General features: G+C 40.7%; 3 non-coding genes across 3 annotated transcripts; all 3 read right to left on the bottom strand.

The window, feature by feature from the left end:
- Positions 1-9,550: 9,550 nt before the first annotated feature.
- TRNAL-UAA (transfer RNA leucine (anticodon UAA)) lies at positions 9,551-9,634 on the bottom strand. Its single transcript has one exon. It is a non-coding gene; the product is annotated as a tRNA-Leu (tRNA).
- A 389-nt stretch (positions 9,635-10,023) lies between these two features.
- On the bottom strand, positions 10,024-10,107 carry TRNAL-UAA (transfer RNA leucine (anticodon UAA)). Its single transcript has one exon. It is a non-coding gene; the product is annotated as a tRNA-Leu (tRNA).
- Positions 10,108-10,970: 863 nt separating this feature from the next.
- On the bottom strand, positions 10,971-11,054 carry TRNAL-UAA (transfer RNA leucine (anticodon UAA)). Its single transcript has one exon. It is a non-coding gene; the product is annotated as a tRNA-Leu (tRNA).
- Positions 11,055-27,233: the final 16,179 nt, after the last annotated feature.

Below are 27,233 nucleotides of genomic sequence, written 5' to 3'. Positions count from 1 at the left end.
TTGTTGCCATACTAGAGAAGCCTTTCCTGAGTATTAGATATATGTTATTAAAATGAAACAATTCATTGTCAGAAGAGGGATTCGAACCCACGCCCTCATACGAGGTTCAAAGCTTAAATCTGACGCCTTAGTCCACTCGGCCATCCTGACACGCTTTTTATCGTTTTCCTTGAAAATGAAGCTATAGTACCACCCCTTTATAACTCTCAGAATTCTATGCTCCATGAAGCCACTCACTTGTTGCCATACTAGAGAAGCCTTTTCTGATCATGAGATCCATGTTATTAAAATGAAACAATTCGCTGTCAGAAGTGGGGTTCGAACCTAGGCCCTCATACGAGGATCAGAACTTAAATGTGACGCCTTAGACCACTCGGCCATCCTGACACGCTTTTTATCATTTTCCTTGAAAATGAAGCTATAGTACCACCCCTTAAAACCTCTCGTAATTCTATGCTCAATAAACCACTCACTTGTGTCCATACTAGAGAAGCCTTTCCTGAGTATTAGATATATGTTATTAAAATGAAACAATTCATTGTCAGAAGTGGGGTTCGAACCCACGCCCTCATACGAGGATCAGAGCTAAATTCTGACACATTAGACTACTCGGCCATCCGGACACGCTTTGAAGCGCTTTCCTTGAAAATTTAGTACCACCCCTAAATAACTCTCGGAATTCTATGCTCCATAAAGCCACTCACTTGTTGTCATATTAGAGAAGCCTTTCGTGAGCATGGGATACATGTTAGTAAAGTACAATTTGGGAAAACCAAAATATTACCTCTCCGTGTCGAGAAGATTATATTACCTTAAGTATCCAATGAAAACGTCGACCTTTTTGCCCTCATCCTTTCCCGCGCTTTGCGCTTCCGCATTTCATCCTTACTCTCAACATTATCTTCCTCCATTTTACATACAAAAATCAAATACTCACAAAAAGAAGCGGCAAAAAACTGCTGGCTCTTTACAACCCCTTAATTTGACTTAATATCCAATTTTCAACAACAATAATATACCGGTAGTTTAATTGACAACCTACTAGCATCGAAATTCTCATTAAGAATGGCTCCCGAGGATAAAAAAGGGCAATTTTCAACTAGGTGAGCGTTATCTCATTAGATTTGAAAAATATCATTTGTCTTTTTTACCAATGCCTAGCCGTTTGGATTTTTTTAAAGCAATCTTAGCACCAAAAAATATTTTTTGATACAAAATAAATGTTTTATATTCTTATTAAGGGGGAGGAGTACCGACCTAAAGTTCGAATCTTTTTCAATGGATGGCGCTCAGGTGCGCGGGGGATGACTCCGCTCGCCCCCCTTTGCAGTAGGGAGGTCGCCCAAAACGGCACATTTTTGTTCGGCAGCCTCAAAAAATAGATAGCTTAAAACGGCACACTTTCCGACAACCAAAAACGGCACACTTTGAAAAATAAAATAAATTTTTTATTTGGTCTTGGATTATGGTTTACAATTTAAAACCTTTAAACCTGTGTCCTAGCACTTTAATATATTCTTGTACATCGATTTCCCTATTTTTTAGCAATAAATATTTTTCTTCGAGAAAAGCTTCTCTCTCTCGTTCTCTTTTTCTTTTAATTTTTTTAGCGCCACTTATTTTTTCTTTTTTCTTTAAGTCTGTCGTTATCTGAATCTCTATTAAAACTGTAATTAAAAGCAAAACGTTCGGATGTGACTTATAAAATTCTTTGCTTAGCTGGAGATGGTAATTTTCGGCCCCATTTGTAGTTCTTGGGTTGCCGTCTGGAGTTGATGCCCACAATGAAGGCGTAAAATGCTCTGTCTCTATGTAATGCTCTAAAACGTAATCTGAAAATTCTTCGCAAACCGGTGACGGAAAAATGGCCATGAGAATTACAAATGTGTCTGGCACATCTTTTGGATCTAGAAAGGCCATCCCGAAAAACATTTTTAGCCATTTGCCAATTTCCGAATCTTTTCTGTTATATTCTTTTCGAAGCGAGGGTATCGATTGAATTTTTCGCCACCATGATTGGCCAAGGTGAAATCTACATCCTTTAAGAGTCGAATTAGGGAAAACATCTTTCGCCGCTAAGTGAGCAGCAAGTTCGTAGTCAAACATTAGAATTTTAGGACATAAGTGAAGTCCATATTCTTGGCATATTTCGGACAAAAAATTCCACATGTTTGTATAACAATCTCGCGTCTTGGATGGTAAAAAACATGATATCAATGGAAAGTAGAAGCCATCGGTATGACCATGGATGGTATAAAGTTAATAAAAGTGTTTAGGACAATATGTAAACGTACCGTCACACAAGTACTCTTCGCAGACGTTAATAAGAAATTCGAGGTTAGATTTAGTGGTCACAATTACTATTTGAAATTTTTCACTCACATGGCAAAATGTTTCACTTTTTTTGGTTTTGAAGTCCGCGCTTTTGATTGCAATCAATGCTTCAGATATTGAAGTAGGTATTCTTGGTAATTGCTTTCGTCTTTCCCTGTACACCGACTTTCTTACGCTCGACATATCACTGGCCACCAAATCCAAATTATTGTCATAAATTTGAACCTCTCTCCGTATTAGTTTCGAAGGCTGGACAGAAAAGTCTTCAACAGCTTTCATTTTGCAGTTAACACGAAGCTCTTGTCGCTGTAGGTCATTTGTCTTTAATTTGTCATGAGCATGGTCCATGTTGTTGTTACCTTTTATTATTGATTTGTTAACGTCGGTTGTAATAGTTACGTTACAGTTCTTAAATGTGCATCGCCATACAATATCGCTACTTTTCTTTAGTGTGCGGAACAACTTAAATTTAAATTGGTCAAATATTAAGCACTGGCCACCCTTATTACAAGCAATTAATTTGAAGTCCATTTTTCTAGTCTATCGGCTTACAACTTGTCCAAATGAGGCTATAAAAATATGACGTTTTGGGCTACAGTAAACAATCAGATTTCAGAAAACCTACGAAAAAAATGTGCCATTTAAGGCCAACATTTTTTAATAATGTGCCGTTTTAGGAAACCTCGTGCAGTAGGGCTTATAAGGGAAATTTAGAAGGTTTCTTCCTATAAGCTATCTCATAACCGGAATTCAATTCCTCTTACCCATAAGATAACTCAATCGATGCTATTGATAGTAAGTGCTTTGAACGAGTGACGACGCTGAATACCTATGGTGAGACAGGCTTAAATAGACATCTTCAAAACACCTGCTGTGTCGAAAAGTATAAGAAAAAGCTAGACTATTCAAGGTGGTCCAAAGTTTTTCAAAATACCATGCACTAGGCACTGGAGAACTACCGCCCCAAGCAGGGATTAGAGCTTCCCCTTTATGTATTGTAAAACCAACAGGTTATTTTCATTGAAAGGGGAAGGTGCGTTCGATCGTCCTGTGCCATAGTATTTTCAGTTATCTTAACATTTTTTGCTATTTATTTTTCTCGAGGGTCTAGTCACTTAACATCATCGGTGTACACGCTGTAAGGAAATCAATAACACATAATCTGTACTCGATGTACAGGAAAGCAGTGTGATTAGCCCCTCGATTTTTCTACAAAAATATCTGAACCGATTATAAAAGTTCGAAGGTTTAGAATTGACTTAATTGTTATTAACGGTTTTAAAGTTAACATAGTAATTTTTTTAATTTTTTAAAGCTTATTTGAAGAATTTCAGTATTGCATTTTAGTTTTAAAGTTTTAAGTTAACTTTGAAGTATTGTTTCGCTCTGATTTGACTATTTTAGAGCCATTTTTCGACTGAGGCTTTTCAGGAACTTTCAAGGTACATTTCCTTCTTGTCTTCATTATCTTAGACTCATCTGTCGATTGTGGAGTCTTTTTTAGATTTCTCTTTGAAACTTTAGATTTTCTATCCAGACTCGCATTGGAAATATCTTGACACGGCTTGTCCTTCGTTTGTGGCTTTTCTAAAATGATTTGACCTTGAAAGTCTGGATTTGCATCATTGACGTGTTTTCGTTTTTTGGACTTTGGTTCATCACTTTTCGCTTTTCCTTTCTGTTTATTCATGGCTTCTTTGATGAAATCTGGCTCCCGATACGGCATGTTTCGTGTTTGGCGGGGGTCAATAATTTCTGGAAGGAGGCATTCCAGGTAAAATCTGTCAAGAAAGGGACTCATCTTCTTACACCAAAATTCTTCATCCGCATATATTCGCTCTATAGATGTCCCTTTGGGACTCCAAATAATAAAATCGCAATAATTTCTTTGGGTGATGTGAAGTTGTCCCTGTATTTGATAGAAATAATTGTGATTTCTACGTAACTTCAATCTATTGTTTTCCCTCGTACAACAAAATCCTTTGACGAAATCTGGTGCCTCAAGCGGTTCAATGTTTTCAATGGATTTTGGGCATTTCACTTCAACGAGACCATCATCATCTATGAGACCATCCGGTGAGGCGGCAAGGTATGGTTTGTCCAGATCAATAAATATCCCGCTTTGAGGGGTGTCATTTGCAGCAGTTTAAGAGTCTATGGCCACTTCTTCGTTAGCCTTACCATATTCCATTGCTGGTGTGCTAATGAGTGGAGAGTATAAAAGACGTTTGACTAGATTTTCGCTCTTTGTAGATTCGCGTCTCTTGCACACAGCTCCAAAGTTGGAGGCAGTTAAACGTTGTCTTCTTTCTTCTAGCCAAGTTTCATTACTAGCTTGCCCGCGAGTGCTCTCTTCAATTTTGGCGCGCTTCAGTTCGTCAACTGACAAATTGGATAATAAACGGTTTTTTCGTCTTTCAAACTCTTCGGCTGGTATGTCGGGTTGCTGGCAATTCGGTCCATAATCAGCTTGACCCTCGGCAACCTCCTTAGCTTTCATAAGATGCTTCCTCTGTCTTTCCTCTTTGGTAAATTCTCGAGCTAGAGACCGTTTCTTAGCTTCCAAATGCGTACGGTTTTTCTCAATGTGTTTTTCAAAAAACTATTAGGACTTTTAGTTGTAATTTTTTTCCAAAGCTGCCTATGCCACATTCTACCGTGATGTTGATTCCATGCGGCTCCAAAACATCTTCCTTGGAAACTGTTTTTCTTCCCATGATCCACTTGTTTTCCTCCATTGAACTTGGCAAGCAGGGACATGTAGTTTTCGACTCTGTTGCTGGTATCGTCTGTGATTAGCTTGTCAGCTTTGGCCGCCAAATTGTTTACAGTAGACATTATTTTAAGGTATAGATTACGCGGGATGATCATTCTCTTATCGTTTTTATTTTCACAAAAGTAAGTCCGACAGTGCTTATGGTTGCCAAAAACGTGTTTTGGAATGTTAACTAAGTCAGCTTTCAGGTCAGAAACAGTCTCCCTATTTTTGGACGCGTGAAAAATTGCTCCTTTAGCTGCTCTAGTCATTTTCCTAATTTTTTCTGGATTGAGGTATCGCTTGTATTCCGCCGACAAAGCAGAGTGTTTGTACAAATGTGAAGTAAAATTCTTCACCGCGTGGTTAGAACATTCAATTTTGGAAACTTTTGTGCCATATGCTACGCTCTGTAAAATTTTCTTATACACGGAGGAATCGCCATCGCCGATAAATTTTTTATACCTTAATCCATGCATAGCTTCACTCTGTCGAAAGCCTTCTACTAGAATGTCAGCCTCCATGCTGGGTCCGCTCCAGTTTTTATAGCAAACATGGTTGGCAGGGTTTTTACCTTGTCTCTTACAAAACTCACACGCTGCACAATACTTATTTTTGACTCCTAACCAGAGAAGTTTTTTCGACCAATGATCACTGCTACCCCCGAGTTAGCAGTGTAACGGTGACCGTAACTCCTGTGGGACCATCCACCATCTACAATAACGGTAATAAAAGGGACACCCTCATGAACGTCTCCCGCTTCAGTTGCCATTCGAAGTTCTTCTTTCCCAGCTGACAGCATTTCTTCATAGAAAACTTCTTCCCATTTCTTAGAAAATCGTAAATATAATATAAATCGTATTAAAAGTTAAGGCAGAAGATAATGGAGAGTAGAAGCAATATGGTTTTATAAGGAGGTGTGATGTTTGTTTTTAAACATTTTCACGTGCACTTCGGAAAAAAAACCTTATGCATTATAACTATGGTACTTACCGTTGCGAGTTTTTCTTCTGTCTTAATGAAGCGTTTCTTTGATAATACAGGAAGACCGATTACGGAAAATTGCTCATCTAGTTTCGCATGACCTCCTCCAGTGCTCATAGATGCCCAGACGACTGAGTCATTTATTGTTAGGTCCTTGGTTTCTCCAGTTTTCTTTAATTCAACTGAGTCCGTGGTAACTTTCACACTTTTGGTGCAGTACGCACACTCGAAGTATAAATAAGAATAGAAACCGTATCTTATTTCTTTTACAAACTTGAATGACCCTCTAGTGTCTTTGTGGCAGCGATGAACTTCGAGGCTTCTAACTTGGTTGATGAAATGTTTTATGTCAACAATGCGTCTTCCTTCTAAAAGTTGCGCGTTTTTGTCTTCCATGGGATGAGGTCGATTGTATTCAACTGTCAACTCTGGCAGCGGCTCTGATAATGAAAATCCTTCCTCTATGCTTTTTAATTCCAGTTCACTCAATTTGGGTGGCGCAATTTAGTCAATTTTAGGGGTTGAAGTAGTAAATAAAACAGATTTTCTGTTAGTCGGTGTCGTTATGGACGAAATTTTCTGCTGCCGTTATGAACTAGTTTTATCGGCCCTCCACAGTCCTTTGTTGGAGTAATTTTTTAGATTAATCAACGGGCAAGATATGGGTTTTGAAATCGAAGAGTTTGTTGTTGCCAAAATCACACTGTCCCTAAAGTGTGGGACCATATTCTGACCATCATCAACGACCAATGACATATTCAAATCACTCACGGATGAAGTTTCTGGTACCACGCCTTGCAAAGTGGCTTCAGAGAAATTGGTCTCAAAAGGAATCGTTTCTAAGCTTGAAAATTTCTGAGTTTCCAATGCATTGAAAGCTACTTGAGTGGTTTTCTTACTCAAAATTTTCTTTCGGAATTCCTTATGTTTTTTCTTTCTGGACAAAGTTTTACTGGGCGGTCGTTTTTTTCGGTTTAAAACTTTAGCGATGGACGATTGAATTTTATTGTCATTATTTAATAATTCCTGGGTTTTATCCATGTTCAAAAACAGTAACGTAATCAAGCGATGTTTAAATAAAAACTACAAATATACTATAGCTAAGAGGGATTGTGCACTTCTGCTTCTAGTCCACTACAAGCGTAAAATGCACAAGACTAACAAGCCCGAATTGAATAGAAAATGAGTTTTAGCAACCAATTTTTTAATCTCCTAGATTTATGGTAAGATCTGTTAAGATAAGGTAAATGGAAGCGCAAACTCGGATTATATGGGAGAGGTTGGACAGTGCTGCGAATTCTCGTACCTAATTCAGAAACATGGCGATTTCTTTTCACTAATATCCGACCCCCACGGTCGTATGCCTAAACATGATAACAAAAGGGATTGAAAAACCCTTTCAATAAACCGTAATGCAGGTGCGGCAGAAGAGTGACATACTATTCCCACCCCTTCCATCATCTCATAAATATCAGGGGGAATTTTGCTGTAGTAGGACTGTAGGAGGAAACCTTCCTACATTTTCAAAGAGGTTTATTTATTAACTCTTTGTAGAATGAGCGCCATCTATGAGTTAATTGCCTTTTTTCAGTTTTTCTCTTATAACATTGGCATTAATGGTCTGATTGAAATAAAAATCACTTTAATTTATAAAGCTGTGAAAGCCCTATACATCGATATATCAGTCAAAAAATTGTGATAATTATTGCCATCGTTGGATTCGAATAACTACATCCAAAAACAGGCTCCGCCGGAATAATTATTCTTACTTAAATATTGGTTTAATACCAATGAAAAATATTTTAATCGCTAGAGAAAGGTTCGGAATATATACGAAAAAAATTTCATCTATGTAAAATTATAATTATAGATGCTTGATTCGAACTAAAACAGATCATTTTAAGTACTCTTCCCCCTTAAGAATAAAACAAGAGGATAAAAAAGATCTGTCCTCTCGTAATTGTTTAAGCTTTTATCATGATTACTCTATACAACAGTAACAAGGAGTATAAACCCATAAGTGGAAGCAGTATTTTTTTCCGAAACAATCTCGCTTATGTTTATCCTCTCTAGACTTCGCTAAAAACGTATAACTCCTACATAAAATATTAATAGACAGGAGAGGATTCATACCATTAAAGAAGGAGCGCAATATTATCCATATTTTCATTTCATATACAGAGAAAAGAAATTATTATGTTTCTGAGAGGAGCTTCCCATTTTGGTTGTTGTTTTGAAAAGTATATCGCAATGCACGGGCCTTGATAGATATAGGAGGCAATGAATGAAATATATCACAATGCACGGGCCTTGATAGATATAGGAGGCAATGAATGAAATATATCACAATGCACGCGCATTGATAGATATAGGAGGCAATGAACAAAATATATCGCATGCACGGGCCTTGGTAGATATAGGAGGCAATGATAATCTCTCTCTTTGCACGAGAGGTTTATCTTTAATATTTAAATAAATATAATTATTTTTAATTATTTTAATCTTCAATAATTAACATTAATAATAGTTAAATCGTTTAAAATAAAGTTATACCTATTATCATCTCAAACTTTGCTAATATTGACGTTTAAAGTGAAGGGTACCCCTCTTGCCCACTTTCTTCAAATTTTGGGGTATATATACGATTCGTTTCCATTATAATAGTAAGGAAAAAGCGCAATTGCGAAAACCTTTGAGGGCGATCCCACCTTAGGGAGGCTAGACGTTTCTCGTAACCCTAGTTGATCGACGCGTATGTCCTAAAACCAAACGATGATAATAGAGTAGATGCCAATGATACAGATTGGTGTCTATGTGGAATGGACGGAAGACCAGTGCATGGTGGTGCTAGAAGCCAGTGTAAGTGCAGACTGGTGTCAATGTGGGATTGACAAAGAATAGAAGATGGTGGTGATTGGAAGATAGTATGTACAGACTGGTGTCCAGGTCGAATGGACGAAGACTAGAAGATGGTGGTGATTAGAAGCCAGTAAGAACAGACTGGTGTCCGTGTGGGATGGACAAAGACCAGAAGATGGTGGTGTGAGAACTCAAGCAGAGGAGCCATATCCGTGACTGTGAAAGCAGTTCGGAAATGGCGAACACGTTTGCTCCGATACGCAAACTGCGAACGCGGTCACGTGGGTGTAACAACGGACTGACAGACACACAGACAGACACACACGGAAGTTACAGAACCTCTCCTGGACTACGTCACACGGAGAGGTAAAAACAAATCGTTGTCAGAAGTGGGGTTCGAACCAACGCCCTCATACGAAGATCAGAGATTAAATCTGACGCCTTAGACCACTCGGACATCCTGACACGCTTTTTAACGTTTTCCTTGAAAATGAAGCTATAATACCAACCCTAAATAACTCTCGGAATTCTATGCTCCATAAAGCCACTCACTTGTTGCCATAGTAGAGAAGCCTTTTCTGATCATGAGATCCATGTTATTAAAATGAAACAATTCGCTGTCAGAAGTAGGGTTCGAACCCACGCCCTCATACGAGGATCAGAGCTTAAATCTGACGCCTTAGACCACTCGGCCATCCTGACACGCTTTTTATCCTTTTCCTTGAAAATGAAGCTATAGTACCACACAGAAAAACCTCTCGGAATTCTATGCTCCATGAAGCCACTCACTTGTTGCCATACTAGAGAAGCCTTTTCTGATCATGAGATCCATGTTATTAAAATGAAACAATTCGCTGTCAGAAGTGGGGTTCGAACACACGCCCTCATACGAGGATCAGAACTTAAATCTGACGCCTTAGACCACCCGGCCATCCTGACACGCTTTAAAGCGTTTTCCTTGAAAATGAAGCTATAGTACCACCCCTTAAAACCTCTCGGAATTCTATGCTCAATAAACCACTCACTTGTTGCCATACTAGAGAAGCCTTTCCTGAGTATTAGATATATGTTATTAAAATGAAACAATTCATTGTCAGAAGTGGGGTTCGAACCCACGCCCTCATACGAGGATCAGAGCTTAAATCTGACGCCTTAGACCACTCGGCCATCCTGACACGCTTTTTAACGTTTTCCTTGAAAATGAAGCTATAATACCACCCCTAAAAACCTCTCGGAATTCTATGCTCAATAAACCACTCACTTGTTGCCATACTAGAGAAGCCTTTCCTGAGTATTAGATATATGCTATTAAAATGAAACAATTCATTGTCAGAAGTGGGGTTCGAACCCACGCCCTCATACGAGGATCAGAGCTTAAATCTGACGCCCCAGACCACTCGGCCATCCTGACACGCTTTTCAACGTTTTCCTTGAAAAAGAAGCTATAGTACCACCCCTAAATAACTCTCGGAATTCTATGCTCCATAAAGCCACTCACTTGTTGTCATATTAGAGAAGCCTTTCGTGAGCATGGGATACATGTTAGTAAAGTAAAACAAATCGTTGTCAGAAGTGGGGTTCGAACTAACGCCCTCATACGTGGATCAGAGCTTAAATTCTGACGCCTTGGACCACTCGGCCATCCGGACACGCTTTTTATCCTTTTCCTTGAAAATGAAGCTATAGTACCACACAGAAAAACCTCTCGGAATTCTATGCTCCATGAAGCCACTCACTTGTTGCCATACTAGAGAAGCCTTTTCTGATCATGAGATCCATGTTATTAAAATGAAACAATTCGCTGTCAGAAGTGGGGTTCGAACACACGCCCTCATACGAGGATCAGAACTTAAATCTGACGCCTTAGACCACCCGGCCATCCTGACACGCTTTAAAGCGTTTTCCTTGAAAATGAAGCTATAGTACCACCCCTTAAAACCTCTCGGAATTCTATGCTCAATAAACCACTCACTTGTTGCCATACTAGAGAAGCCTTTCCTGAGTATTAGATATATGTTATTAAAATGAAACAATTCATTGTCAGAAGTGGGGTTCGAACCCACGCCCTCATACGAGGATCAGAGCTTAAATCTGACGCCTTAGACCACTCGGCCATCCTGACACGCTTTTTAACGTTTTCCTTGAAAATGAAGCTATAATACCACCCCTAAAAACCTCTCGGAATTCTATGCTCAATAAACCACTCACTTGTTGCCATACTAGAGAAGCCTTTCCTGAGTATTAGATATATGCTATTAAAATGAAACAATTCATTGTCAGAAGTGGGGTTCGAACCCACGCCCTCATACGAGGATCAGAGCTTAAATCTGACGCCCCAGACCACTCGGCCATCCTGACACGCTTTTCAACGTTTTCCTTGAAAAAGAAGCTATAGTACCACCCCTAAATAACTCTCGGAATTCTATGCTCCATAAAGCCACTCACTTGTTGTCATATTAGAGAAGCCTTTCGTGAGCATGGGATACATGTTAGTAAAGTAAAACAAATCGTTGTCAGAAGTGGGGTTCGAACTAACGCCCTCATACGTGGATCAGAGCTTAAATTCTGACGCCTTGGACCACTCGGCCATCCGGACACGCTGTGAAGCGTTTTCCTTGAAAATGAAGCTATAGTACCACCCCTAAATAACTCTCGGAATTCTATGCTCCATAAAGCCACTCACTTGTTGCCATACTAGAGAAGCCTTTTCTGATCATGAGATCCATGTTATTAAAATGAAACAATTCGCTGTCAGAAGAGGGGTTCGAACCCACGCCCTTATACGATGATCAGAGCTTAAATCTGACGCCTGAGACCACTCGGCCATCCTGACACGCTTTTAAACGTTTTCCTAGAAAATCAAGATATAGTACCACCGCTAAATAACTCTCGGAATTCTATGTTCCATAAAGCCACTCACTTGTTGTCATATTAGAGAAGCCTTTCGTGAGCATGGGATACATGTTAGTAAAGTAAAACAACTCGTTGTCAGAAGTGGGGTTCGAACCCACGCCCTCATACGAGGACCGTAGCTTAAATCTGACGCCCCAGACCACTCGGCCATCCTGACACGCTCTTCAACGTTTTCCTTGAAAAAGAAGCTATAGTACCACCCCTAAATAACTCTCGGAATTCTATGCTCCATAAAGCCACTCACTTGTTGCCATACTCGAGAAGCCTTTTCTGATCATGAGATCCATATTATTAAAATGAAACAATTCGCTGTCAGAAGTGGGGCTCGAACCTACGCCCTCATACGAGGATCAGAACTTAAACGTGACGCCTTAGACCACTCGGCCTGCCTGACACGCTTTGAAGCGTTTTCCTTGAAAAAGAAGCTATAGTACCACCCCTTAAAACCTCTCAGAATTCTATGCTCAATAAACCACTCACTTGTGTCCATACTAGAGAAGCCTTACCTGAGTATTAGATATATGTTATTAAAATGAAACAATTCATTTTCAGAAGTGGGGTTCGAACCCACGCCCTCATACGAGGATCAGATATAAATTCTGACGCCTTAGACCACTCGGCCATCCTGACACGCTTTTAAACGTTTTCCTAGAAAATGAAGCTATAATACCACCCCTAAAAACCTCTCGGAATTCTATGCTCAATAAACCACTCACTTGTTGCCATACTAGAGAAGCCTTTCCTGAGTATTAGATATATGTTATTAAAATGAAACAATTCATTGTCAGAAGTGGGGTTCGAACCCACGCCCTCATACGAGGATCAGAGCTTAAATCTGACGCCCCAGACCACTCGGCCATCCTGACACGCTTTGAAGCGTTTTCCTTGAAAATGAAGCTATAGTACCACCCCTAAATAACTCTCGGAATTCTATGCTCCATAAAGCCACTCACTTGTTGTCATATTAGAGAAGCCTTTCGTGAGCATGGGATACATGTTAGTAAAGTAAAACAAATCGTTGTCAGAAGTGGGGTTCGAACTAAAGCCCTCATACGAGGATCACAGCTTAAATCTGACGCCTTAGACCACTCGGCCATCCTGACACGCTTTGAGGCGTTTTCCTTGAAAATGAAGCTATAGTACCACCCCTAGATAACTCTCGGAATTCTATGCTCCATAAAGCCACTCACTTGTTGCCATACTAGAGAAGCCTTTTCTGATCATGAGATCCATGTTATTAAAATGAAGCAATTCGCTGTCAGAAGAGGGGTTCGAACCCACGCCCTTATACGATGATCAGAGCTTAAATCTGACGCCTGAGACCACTCGGCCATCCTGACACGCTTTTAAACGTTTTCCTAGAAAATCAAGCTATAGTACCACCCCTGAATAACTCTCGGAATTCTATGTTCCATAAAGCCACTCACTTGTTGTCATATTAGAGAAGCCTTTCGTGAGCATGGGATACATGTTAGTAAAGTAAAACAAATCGTTGGCAGAAGTGGGGTTCGAACCCACGCCCTCATACGAGGATCAGAGCTTAAATCTGACGCCCCAGACCACTCGGCCATCCTGACACGCTTTTCAACGTTTTCCTTGAAAAAGAAGCTATAGTACCACCCCTAAATAACTCGGAATTCTATGCTCCATAAAGCCACTCACTTGTCGTCATATTAGAGAAGCCTTTCGTGAGCATGGGATACATGTTAGTAAAGTAGACCAAATCGTTGTCTGAAGTGGGGTTCGAACCCACGCCCTCATACGAGGATCATAGCTTAAATCTGACGCCCCAGACCATTCGGCCATCCTGACACGCTTTTCAACATTTTCCTTGAAAAAGAAGCTATAGTACCACCCCTAAATAACTCTCGGAATTCTATGCTCCATAAAGCCACTCACTTGTTGCCATACTCGAGAAGCCTTTTCTGATCATGAGATCCATATTATTAAAATGAAACAATTCGCTGTCAGAAGTGGGGTTCGAACCTACGCCCTCATACGAGGATCAGAACTTAAACGTGACGCCTTAGACCACTCGGCCATCCTGACACGCTTTGAAGCGTTTTCCTTGAAAATGAAGCTATAGTACCACCCCTTAAAACCTCTCGGAATTCTATGCTCAATAAACCACTCACTTGTGTCCATACTAGAGAAGCCTTTCCTGAGTATTAGATATATGTTATTAAAATGAAACAATTCATTTTCAGAAGTGGGGTTCGAACCCACGCCCTCATACGAGGATCAGATATAAATTCTGACGCCTTAGACCACTCGGCCATCCGGACACGCTTTGAAACGCTTTCCTTGAAAATGAAGCTATAGTACCACCCCTAAATAACTCTCGGAATTCTATGCTCCATAAAGCCACTCACTTGTTGCCATACTCGAGAAGCCTTTTCTGATCATGAGATCCATGTTATTAAAATGAAACAATTCGCTGTCAGGAGTAGGGTTCGAACCCACGCCCTTATACGAGGATCAGAGCTTAAATCTGACGCCTTAGACCACTCGGCAATCCTGACACGCTTTTCAACGTTTTTCTTGAAAAAGAAGCTATAGTACCACCCCTAGATAACTCTCGGAATTCTATGCTCCATAAAGCCACTCACTTGTTGTCATATTAGAGAAGCCTTTCGTGAGCATGGGATACATGTTAGTAAAGTAAAACAAATCGTTGTCAGAAGTGGGGTTCGAACCCACGCCCTCATACGAGGATCAGAGCTTAAATCTGACGCCCCAGACCACTCGGCCATCCTGACACGCTTTTTAACGTTTTCCTTGAAAAAGAAGCTATAGTACCACCCCTAAATAACTCTCGGAATTCTATGCTCCATAAAGCCACTCACTTGTTGTCATATTAGAGAAGCCTTTCGTGAGCATGGGATACATGTTAGTAAAGTAAAACAACTCGTTGTCAGAAGTGGGGTTCGAACCCACGCCCTCATACGAGAACCGTAGCTTAAATCTGACGCCCCAGACCACTCGGCCATCCTGACACGCTCGTCAACGTTTTCCTTGAAAAAGAAGCTATAGTACCACCCCTAAATAACTCTCGGAATTCTATGCTCCATAAAGCCACTCACTTGTTGCCATACTCGAGAAGCCTTTTCTGATCATGAGATCCATATTATTAAAATGAAACAATTCGCTGTCAGAAGTGGGGCTCGAACCTACGCCCTCATACGAGGATCAGAACTTAAACGTGACGCCTTAGACCACTCGGCCATCCTGACACGCTTTGAAGCGTTTTCCTTGAAAATGAAGCTATAGTACCACCCCTTAAAACCTCTCGGAATTCTATGCTCAATAAACCACTCACTTGTGTCCATACTAGAGAAGCCTTTCCTGAGTATTAGATATATGTTATTAAAATGAAACAATTCGCTGTCAGGAGTAGGGTTCGAACCCACGCCCTTATACGAGGATCAGAGCTTAAATCTGACGCCTTAGACCACTCGGCAATCCTGACACGCTTTTCAACGTTTTCCTTGAAAAAGAAGCTATAGTACCACCCCTAGATAACTCTCGGAATTCTATGCTCCATAAAGCCACTCACTTGTTGCCATACTAGAGAAGCCTTTTCTGATCATGAGATCCATGTTATTAAAATGAAACAATTCGCTGTCAGAAGAGGGGTTCGAACCCACGCCCTTATACGATGATCAGAGCTTAAATCTGACGCCTTAGACCACTCGGCCATCCTGACACGCTTTTAAACGTTTTCCTAGAAAATGAAGCTATAATACCACCCCTAAAAACCTCTCGGAATTCTATGCTCAATAAACCACTCACTTGTTGCCATACTAGAGAAGCCTTTCCTGAGTATTAGATATATGTTAGTAAAGTAAAACAAATCGTTGTCAGAAGTGGGGTTCGAACCCACGCCCTCATACGAGGATCAGAGCTTAAATCTGACGCCCCAGACCACTCGGCCATCCTGACACGCTTTTTAACGTTTTCCTTGAAATGAAGCTATAGTACCACCCCTAAATAACTCTCGGAATTCTATGCTCCATAAAGCCACTCACTTGTTGTCATATTAGAGAAGCCTTTCGTGAGCATGGGATACATGTTAGTAAAGTAAAACAACTCGTTGTCAGAAGTGGGGTTCGAACCCACGCCCTCATACGAGGACCGTAGCTTAAATCTGACGCCCCAGACCACTCGGCCATCCTGACACGCTCTTCAACGTTTTCCTTGAAAAAGAAGCTATAGTACCACCCCTAAATAACTCTCGGAATTCTATGCTCCATAAAGCCACTCACTTGTTGCCATACTCGAGAAGCCTTTTCTGATCATGAGATCCATATTATTAAAATGAAACAATTCGCTGTCAGAAGTGGGGCTCGAACCTACGCCCTCATACGAGGATCAGAACTTAAACCTGACGCCTTAGACCACTCGGCCATCCTGACACGCTTTGAAGCGTTTTCCTTGAAAATGAAGCTATAGTACCACCCCTTAAAACCTCTCAGAATTCTATGCTCAATAAACCACTCACTTGTGTCCATACTAGAGAAGCCTTTCCTGAGTATTAGATATATGTTATTAAAATGAAACAATTCATTTTCAGAAGTGGGGTTCGAACCCACGCCCTCATACGAGGATCAGATATAAATTCTGACGCCTTAGACCACTCGGCCATCCGGACACGCTTTGAAACGCTTTCCTTGAAAATGAAGCTATAGTACCACCCCTAAATAACTCTCGGAATTCTATGCTCCATAAAGCCACTCACTTGTTGCCAAACTAGAGAAGCCTTTTCTGATCTTGAGATACATGTAATTAAAATGAAAAAACTCGTTGTTAGAAGTATGGTTCGAACCCACGCCTTCATACGAGGATCAGAGCTAAATTCTGACGCCTTAGACCACTCGGCCATCCGGACACGCTTTGAAGCGCTTTCCATGAAAATGAAGCTATAGCACCACCCCTTAAAACCTCTCGGAATTCTATGCTCCATAAAGCCACTCACTTGTTGCCATACTGTAGCCTTTTCTGATCATGAGATCCATGTTATTAAAATGAAACAATTCGCTGTCAGAAGAGGGGTTCGAACCCACGCCCTTATACGATGATCAGAGCTTAAATCTGACGCCTTAGACCACTTGGCCATCCTGACACGCTTTTAAACGTTTTCCTAGAAAATGAAGCTATAATACCACCCCTAAAAACCTCTCGGAATCCTATGCTCAATAAACCACTCACTTGTTGCCATACTAGAGAAGCCTTTCCTGAGTATTAGATATATGTTATTAAAATGAAACAATTCATTGTCAGAAGTGGGGTTCGAACCCACGCCCTCATACGAGGATTAGAGCTTAAATCTGACGCCCCAGACCACTCGGCCATCCTGACACGCTTTGAAGCGTTTTCCTTGAAAATGAGCTATAGTACCACCCCTTAAAACCTCTCGGAATTCTATGCTCAATAAACCACTCACTTGTGTCCATACTAGAGAAGCCTTTCCTGAGTATTAGATATATGTTATTAAAATGAAACAATTCATTGTCAGAAGAGGGGTTCGAACCCACGCCCTTATACGATGATCAGAGCTTAAATCTGACGCCTGAGACCACTTGGCCATCCTGACACGCTTTTCAACGTTTTCCTTGAAAAAGAAGCTATAGTACCACCCCTAAATAACTCTCGGAATTCTATGCTCCATAAAGCCACTCACTTGTTGTCATATTAGAGAAGCCTTTCGTGAGCATGGGATACTTGTTAGTAAAGTAAAACAAATCGTTGTCAGAAGTGGGGTTCGAACCCACGCCCTCATACGAGGATCATAGCTTAAATCTGACGCCCCAGACCACTCGGCCATCCTGACACGCTTTTCAACGTTTTCCTTGAAAAAGAAGCTATAGTACCACCCCTAAATAACTCTCGGAATTCTATGCTCCATAAAGCCACTCACTTGTTGCCATACTCGAGAAGCCTTTTCTGATCATGAGATCCATATTATTAAAATGAAACAATTCGCTGTCAGAAGTGGGGTTCGAACCTACGCCCTCATACGAGGATCAGAACTTAAACGTGACGCCTTAGACCACTCGGCCATCCTGACACGCTTTGAAGCGTTTTCCTTGAAAATGAAGCTATAGTACCACCCCTTAAAACCTCTCGGAATCCTATGCTCAATAAACCACTCACTTGTTGCCATACTAGAGAAGCCTTTCCTGAGTATTAGATATATGTTATTAAAATGAAACAATTCATTGTCAGAAGTGGGGTTCGAACCCACGCCCTCATACGAGGATTAGAGCTTAAATCTGACGCCCCAGACCACTCGGCCATCCTGACACGCTTTGAAGCGTTTTCCTTGAAAATGAGCTATAGTACCACCCCTTAAAACCTCTCGGAATTCTATGCTCAATAAACCACTCACTTGTGTCCATACTAGAGAAGCCTTTCCTGAGTATTAGATATATGTTATTAAAATGAAACAATTCATTGTCAGAAGAGGGGTTCGAACCCACGCCCTTATACGATGATCAGAGCTTAAATCTGACGCCTGAGACCACTTGGCCATCCTGACACGCTTTTCAACGTTTTCCTTGAAAAAGAAGCTATAGTACCACCCCTAAATAACTCTCGGAATTCTATGCTCCATAAAGCCACTCACTTGTTGTCATATTAGAGAAGCCTTTCGTGAGCATGGGATACTTGTTAGTAAAGTAAAACAAATCGTTGTCAGAAGTGGGGTTCGAACCCACGCCCTCATACGAGGATCATAGCTTAAATCTGACGCCCCAGACCACTCGGCCATCCTGACACGCTTTTCAACGTTTTCCTTGAAAAAGAAGCTATAGTACCACCCCTAAATAACTCTCGGAATTCTATGCTCCATAAAGCCACTCACTTGTTGCCATACTCGAGAAGCCTTTTCTGATCATGAGATCCATATTATTAAAATGAAACAATTCGCTGTCAGAAGTGGGGTTCGAACCTACGCCCTCATACGAGGATCAGAACTTAAACGTGACGCCTTAGACCACTCGGCCATCCTGACACGCTTTGAAGCGTTTTCCTTGAAAATGAAGCTATAGTACCACCCCTTAAAACCTCTCGGAATTCTATGCTCAATAAACCACTCACTTGTGTCCATACTAGAGAAGCCTTTCCTGAGTATTAGATATATGTTATTAAAATGAAACAATTCATTTTCAGAAGTGGGGTTCGAACCCACGCCCTCATACGAGGATCAGATATAAATTCTGACGCCTTAGACCACTCGGCAATCCTGACACGCTTTTCAACGTTTTCCTTGAAAAAGAAGCTATAGTACCACCCCTAAATAACTCTCGCAATTGTATGCTCCATAAAGCCACTCACTTGTTGCCAAACTAGAGAAGCCTTTTCTGATCATGAGATACATGTAATTAAAATGAAAAAACTCGTTGTTAGAAGTAAGGTTCGAACCCTTGCCTTCATACGAGGAATAGAGCTTAAATCTGACGCCTTAGACCACTCGGCCATCCTGACACGCTTTTCAACGTTTTCCTTGAAAATGAAGCTATAGTACAACAACAAAATACCTCTCGGAACTCCATGCTCCATAAAGCCACTCACTTGTTGCCATACTAGAGAAGCCTTTTCTGATCATGAGATACATGTTATTAAAAATATTCGTCAAAATCATGAATTTTTATGCTGAAAACGCATAGCGCAGGTTTTAAAATTTTGCAATTTTTTTTTAAAATGGATTTCCCCCTTGTAAAAGAGATGAGCGAAGCGCAAAATTATTCTAAATAATTACAATTAAAATATTTCGTCAAAATCATGAATATTTCGTCAAAATCATGAATTTTTCGTCAAAATCATGAATTTTTCGTCAAAATCATGAATTTCATGCTGAAAACGCATTGCGCATGTTTTTAAATTTTGCAAACTTTTTTAAAATAAATTGAGTTTAAACGAGTATAAGAGGTGATGCGAAGCGCAAAATTATTAGGACTGTGCGAGTATTCGAAAGATCGAATATTTTTCGAAAATTACGAATCGAATATTCGATTCGAATGATCGAGTTTGCCATCTGGTATTCGTCGAGGTTTGCTATGGATGGTCTTGATCTGGCCCTCATACAAGAACCGTGGATTTGCCATGGCAAAATCCTCGGTCTTGACGCGGCGGGGTCACTATTTTATGACCATACTGCTGCTAGACCTAGGGCGTGTATTCTGGTTCGGAGGGATCTCTGTTGTATCTCTCTACCGCTGTACACGTCCCAGGACACGGCGGCCGTGAAGCTAGTCCTGGCCACTGGGCATGCCAAGTTGACTATCACGGCTGCCTCTGCATACTTTGCCCACCACGCAGACTCTCTCCCGTCAATTGAGGTGATGAATTTGGTCAATCAATGTGAAAAGGGAGGGGGCAAACTAATCATTGGCTGCGACGCCAATGCTCATCACATCACGTGGGACCGTTCTGACTGCAACAGGAGAGGTGATGATTTACTAGAATATTTAGTTGGTTGTAAACTCTAAATTCTTAATCAAAACAATGAACCTACTTTTGTTACTTCAAATAGAAGGGAGGTCATTGACCTCACGCTAGCCACGGAAAACCTCGTGTCATCCGTGTCTAACTGGCATGTGTCTAATGAGCCGTCTCTGTCGGATCATAGGCACATCTGCTTTACTGTCGCGACTACCTCTGTCCCGGCGGGGACGGAGATACGCAATCCAAAACGGACTAATTGGGCCGGCTATAGGGAAGACCAAATCCTTCGCTACGGAGGGGGTCACACTCCTAAACTTACTTCACCTAAGGATCTTGATAGGGCTGCTGGTGATTTACAGTGCTCAATCATGGAGTTGTTCCACCGGAACTGCCCACTTAAGACCGTCAACCGCTCGAGGCTTGTCCCTTGGTGGAACGCGGATCTCAGCCGGCTTCGTAAATACACGCGCTGGCTCTTTAACAAAGCCAAGCGCACGGGTGACTGGGCTGGATAAAGGCAGTCCCTTAACACCTACAACAGGGCCATTAGAGCTGCTAAGGACTCCTGGCGGACCTTCTGTGAGCAAGTCTCCAATGTCCCTGCTACGGCTAGGGTCATGAAGATTCTAGCGCACGACAGCACACATCGACTTAATGCTATTAAGCCGCGGGAGTGTGTGTACACTAAGTCTGGGGCTGAGACTCTCAAGCACATGCTGGAAGTCCATTTTCCTGACTCTACTTTTATCAATCCATTAAACCCTGACTCTCTATACCCTGTCCTGCACAGGGCTAAGAGGGAAGACTGGCTTGTAGCCAGACAGGTTGTCACGATTCCCAAGCTTCGGTGGGCTGTCAACTGTTTTGAGCCCTACAAGTCTCCGGGACCCGATGGGGTCTTCCCTCTGCTTTTGCAGGAGGGCTTACACCACATCGCCTCTCCGCTATGCAAGATCTAAAGACTGCATTGCTCTCGGTCACATACCTCGTCGACCGAGAATCAGAGATGATTCATCTCGCCGACGATTCAATCATAATGGCGGAAGGGATTGGCGATGGCATGATTGACTGCCTCGCTCTAAACGGAGAAGTACATGGTATAGCTGTGAAGAACATCCTTTATGTTCCAAAACTAGGAGGCAGCTTAATTTCTGTACACCGTTTGACGCAGACAGGACACACTGTTATCTTCGAAGGCGACGAATGCAGAATCATGGAAGGTCAAAACGTTGCAGCTTTCGCCAAGATGGATGGATTCCTTTATCGACTTGAAACCAAACAAATAGCGAAAGTTGCCAGCAACTCGCATAGAGCCGATTGCATTCATCTCTAGCATAGACGGCTAGGGCATCGGGACATAAATGCCGTGAAGTCACTTTCATCGTTAATCTTGCCGTTGGTATCAAGCTATCCGACTGTCAGCGGAAGCTTGTATGCGAATGTTTTCTAAAGGGAAAGATGACTTTTAAACCATTCCCAACATCTACATCGAAGACCAAGGAGCCTATGGAACTAATCCATACGGACGTATGCTGGCCAATGCCGACAGTGACACCTAGCGGTAATCGATACATGGTAACATTTATCGATGATTACTCAAGATTTACACAGCTCTATTTGATGAAGACCAAGAACTCCGTTCAAACTGCATTCAAGGATTTCATTGCATCCGTAAGGACCAAATTCGGAAGATACCCGAAAGCTATTCGATCAGACAATGGTGGAGAATATATCAGCCATGAAATTGAAGATTATCTCAAGGAACTTGGCATCGAACACCATTAAACCGTGCCGTATAATCCACAACAGAACGGAGTTGCGGAACGCAAGAATCGATCTTTGACGGAAATGACCAAATGCATGCTGTTAGACGCACAGCTTGAGGACCATTACTGGAGTGAAGCTGTCACGACCGCCGCCTATCTTCAAAATCTTCTGAAAACAAGAGCCATTGACGTAACACATTATGAGCTTTAGAGTGGTTCAAAGCCACATATTGGACACATCCGTGTATTCGGAAGTAAAGCCTATTCATACATTCCCAAGGAGAAACGAGTAAAATTCGAAAACAAAGCTTTTAAAGGAGTCCTGGTCGGATATGGCTTAGAAACGAAAGGCTATCGTATTCTCAATCCTGGGACTGCCAAAGTTCACTTCAGTCGTACTGTCACATTCGACGAAGGAACACACCTTTGAAGAAAGTATCATATCAGAACCAGAAGGGGAAAAAGAGACTAATTCAGCTGACTCTTTGATCACGTCACATCCGAAAAAGGAAAAATCAGAATCATCATCTGATGGAAAACAAGAATCTAAAGAAACACCATCAGTTCCTATTCTTCCAATACGATCGGAAAGGGATAATAAGGGCATTCCACCAAAGAGATTGACGTACAAGGCAACGGTTCAATATCCTCGCGAACCAAGCTCATGGGAGGAACTCGCCGACATAAATCCAAGAGAAAGGAAGAACTGGACAGATGCTGCTAAATAAGAAATATCATCTTTACATAAAAGAGGAACCTGGGAGTTAACAGACCTACCACCGAATCGGAAGGCCATTGGTTGGGTTTTCAAAGCCAAACATGATCAAAATGGAGCAATCGGCAAATATAAAGCTCGATTGGTCGCCAAAGGCTATTCTCAGAAGTTTGGCGAAGATTTTGACGAGACGTTCGCACCTGTCGTGAAGTACGAGACCGTACGACTACTACTCAGTATCGCCGCAGCTGAGAACTTTACGGTCAAACACTATGACGTCAAAACCGCATTCCTGCATAGAGACATAGTCCAGGACCTTTATATGGAACAGCCTCCGGGTTTCATCGAACCTGGAAATGAAGAGAAGGTCTGCAAACTTAAGCGCAGCTTATACGGATTGAAGCAATCTGCAAGGGCGTGGAACGTCAAAGCCAATCAAATTCTACTTGACGAAGGATTCAATCGTATTAAAGCCGATCCAGGACTTGTTCGAAATTGGAACAAGCCGGTACTAAACGTAGATGATCTGTTGGTGTTGAACGAGAACTAAGCCACCATTAACAATCTGTACAAAAAACTAAATAAGCACTTCGAGCTAAAGGACCTAGGAAACGCCTCTTATTACCTCGGTATCCAGATTGAACGAGGAATGGACGGAAGCTTTACAATCCATCAAGGAACCAAAATAGCGTTCATGCTCGAAGACTTCGGCATGCAAGATGCGAAGATATCCAAAACTCCTATGGATACTTCTTATCCAAAATTGTCTGGAGACGAAGATATCCTACCTGACAACAACCGGTATCGAGAAGCAATTGGAATACTTCTACACATCGCTACCGTTTCAAGGCCAGACATTGCAGTTAGCATCAGCTACCTATGCCGAAGAGTCTCAAAGCCGAGAGAAAGAGATTGGACAGCCGTCAGACGCGCAATGCGTTATCTCAAAGGAACAAAAGATGTCCGACTTCATTTCCCAGCTTTGAAGAAACCACCAGAACTTGTCGGCTACGTTGACGCAGATTGGGCCGGTGATCATCAAGACCGGAAATCAACGAACGGATACCTTTTCCAATTCGAACAGGGAACGATCGCATGATCAAGTCGGAAACAATCAACTGTCGCGCTCTCTTCGACAGAAGCCGAATACATCGCAGCAGCTCATGCCGACCAAGAAGTAATTTGGCTACGACAGCTTCTCGAAGATGTTAGATTCCCGGTTACCACGCCAACCCACCTCTTTGAGGACAATCAAAGATCGCGACTGATGCTACGGATCTTTTAAAGAAATTCATCCATTATCAATATTTTGCAAGTTTAAGTGACCTTATATGGACAGTTTCTCGGAATGTTGATTCCTGCTTAAGCATTTTTAAAGTAAATAGTCCACATTATTGTGCTATTGAAATAAAAATTCAAAATAATTTAGGGTTTGAAATTCTAATTTATGGAAAAGCACTTGAGAAACATCATTCATTATTCCAGATAGAAACATTTCCTAAAACAGCTGCCACGCTTGGCACTTTACTTGATCTACTGGATTACATAAACTCATTAACTGTTTGTGAAGGAAGCGGTTTAGATTCACGAGAGACTAGATATAATAAAAAATTTGGTCATGCAAATGCATATACAAGGATCCTTCATTCCACTAAATGTGAGGGACTTGTTAAGAATGAGACCAATCCAAGTTGTAAAAATTGCAAAGGTTTTAAGCGTGCTCAGCTTGCAAAACAGAAAAGAGCTAAATTAAAGGAATTAAATACACTTGTAAGTAAAAAAGGACCTAGAAATTATCGGGCTATGTCAAGAGAGGACTTAGTGGCAGCATTGTCAGAGACAAATCGTCAGAATCGAGAAAAAGACCGCCAAATTAAACAATTGAAGAAAACAATTAAAACTCTTAAGCAATCCCTTTCAGAAGAGCCAAACTTTTTGTTTGGAGAGGCGATTGACGAAGACTCGTTCTGCACCAAAGAAAACTTTTTACGCCTTTTGTTAAAAGAACAATTGAAATTATTAAAAAAATAACAGGAAGAAACCCAAGCAGTGGCACCCTGCCATAATAAAATGGTGTCTGTATCTTCGTACTAAATCACCATCAGCCTATGAAAATCTACGAGAAGTACTCCCACTACCAGCTAGTCGAACGCTTTGGAAATACTCGTCAATTTATTCTACTAAAAGTGGTTTCACAACTGAGACTATGACGGAGATGAGAGGCAAAATAGATTTGGACAGCTGTGATGAGCACCAAAAGTATTTTTCACTGATTGTGGATGAGATGAAGATTAAAGAAGACCTCATTTATAAAGCGAGCACTGGAGAAATTGTAGGGTTTTCTCATTCAAGTGAATCCGGAGATATGTTAAAGAAAGCCGAAAATGCCAGAACTGGTGCCATTAGTTCAGAAGAATTACCTATTGCATCACATGTTATGGCATTAATGGTTAGAGGCCTAACAACGAATTTCAAACACACCTTGGCTTATTTTCCATGCCATGACATGAAAACTGACGAATTGTATTTAATAATACAGGAAGCAATTGAGATTTTGGAAAATCATGGTTTTAAAGTGTTAACTGTTGTTTGCGATAAATCAGCTGTAAATCAGAAATTAATCAAACTATGTACGCGCCCTGACCCAGAGACAAACGTTCATTATAAAGCACCAAATATATACGCAGGACCTGGAGAAGAAAGAAACATTTACTTTATCTCGGACCCTCCCCATCTCATGAAGACCGTACGAAACTGTTTCTCAAAGAGTGGTACTGAAAAAAAAACCAGATTTCAAAGAAAAAACAATAAAAATATTCTGTGGTCGCATGTTGTTGAAATGTATAAAAAAGACTGCTCTTCCCAATTACGATTGTGTCCCAAGCTTACAGACAACCACATCTACATAAATCCGTTTTCTGCAATGAAGGTGAAACTGGCAACACAAATACTAAGCAACACTGTTGCGGAGGCAGTGGATGAATTAGTGGGGGAAGAAGCATCAGAAACTGTCAAATTTCTCAAGATTTTCAACTCTTTCTTTGATATATTAAATTCAAGAAATATATCCCAAGGAAAATTCTCTAGAAATGCATATATAGAGCCATTTAGAAGTACCAATGATTGGAGATTTACGGTAAGTTTAAATTTATTTCTGTTTCCAGTTGGTAAAACATTATTTACGTTTTATAAGTGGCTCGAAGAAACCTTTTTGGGATACTTGCGAGATTGGGCTAAAGAAGCAAATGAAGCTGATGTGCCAGAAGAAGGGAAGCTGATGATGCAACTAAGTAGGGAAACGATCGAAGGAATTCACACCACAGGTTAATATGGTTTTCATGGTTATCCTATTTAATTTACGTTACTTTATACTTATTGATAAAATCTTACAGTCTACTCTATTATTGAGGCTGTGAAATTCTTGCTTAGAAATGGAGCTATGTTTGTGCTAACAGACAAATTCAAACAGGATCCAGCACAGAAGAGCGGTTGGTTGTCATGAAAATCCATCTTTATTGGCTTACAGCTATACAGAAAGGAAATTTAAAATAATGCGCGTAGTTTTAAGTAAACCTAGAAATGGAAATTGTGCTCGTAAGAAAAAGAAGGTTTAAGCATTTTAATACTTTTTTTTTAATAAAATTTGAACATTAAAACACAACTTTGAGTTTTTTAGTTTGAGATCTTTGATATCACATTTTGTAAAGTTTCTAGCAAAATTTGAAAGCACAGATCTTGGTTTTAAATTAATTTTTAGTTTTGGTTGCTCTCTTTAAGAGCTTTTCTACAACCCTTTTTCTGAGAGAGAGTATCACTGTTAATCTTATTAACCTTTCTCTTATAAAAATCTTTCATGGCTTTACCTCTACAGTTGCAAAATGTATCAATGACTATGTTAAAACATTTTTCCCTATTCTTTTCATTGCCACTTCCCCATAAAAAATTCCACCTATCTATCACAGATTTTGATTTTAATGCATTTATAACATTTTCCTTCCTGTTTGAGTTATCTTTCAATATAGATTGTTCAAAAATTGGTGCAGTTATGCTTTTGATTAATAGGAAAAATTCAAAAGCTCTTGATTTTAATACTAGTAATCCTCCTCTTGTTAACCGTTCACTCCAAAGTGAATACTCATGAGGTTTTTCACCCTCTTCAGCAATGCAACTTTCCATAAGATGGGGTTCATCAAATTTACGCGATATTTTTTTGAGAATGTAGCCACCCAAATGATGTACAACTTTATCTTCTTTATCTTTCAAATGTTTGTCATTTAAAAATTTTGGATCTATAAATATCTTTGGTTTCAGCTCATTAGCGGCTGGTTTAAGCTCAACCCATTTTACTTGTAGTGTGACAAAAAATCTTCTAAGCCAGTTATTGACAATGATGTGTTGTTTAAAAAGGAGCAAATCGTTAAAACCCTTTACTGTGGCAAATGAGTTTAAAATTGCATCCTTA

Source organism: Phalangium opilio, unplaced genomic scaffold, assembly GCF_054372755.1.
Source record: "Phalangium opilio isolate 3A_F unplaced genomic scaffold, DU_Popi_V2 ptg000246l_1, whole genome shotgun sequence".
In the NCBI taxonomy this organism is placed as follows: domain Eukaryota; kingdom Metazoa; phylum Arthropoda; class Arachnida; order Opiliones; family Phalangiidae; genus Phalangium; species Phalangium opilio.
The sequence above is the reverse complement of the archived record's forward strand: the minus strand, read 5'-3'. Positions and strand labels throughout refer to the sequence as shown.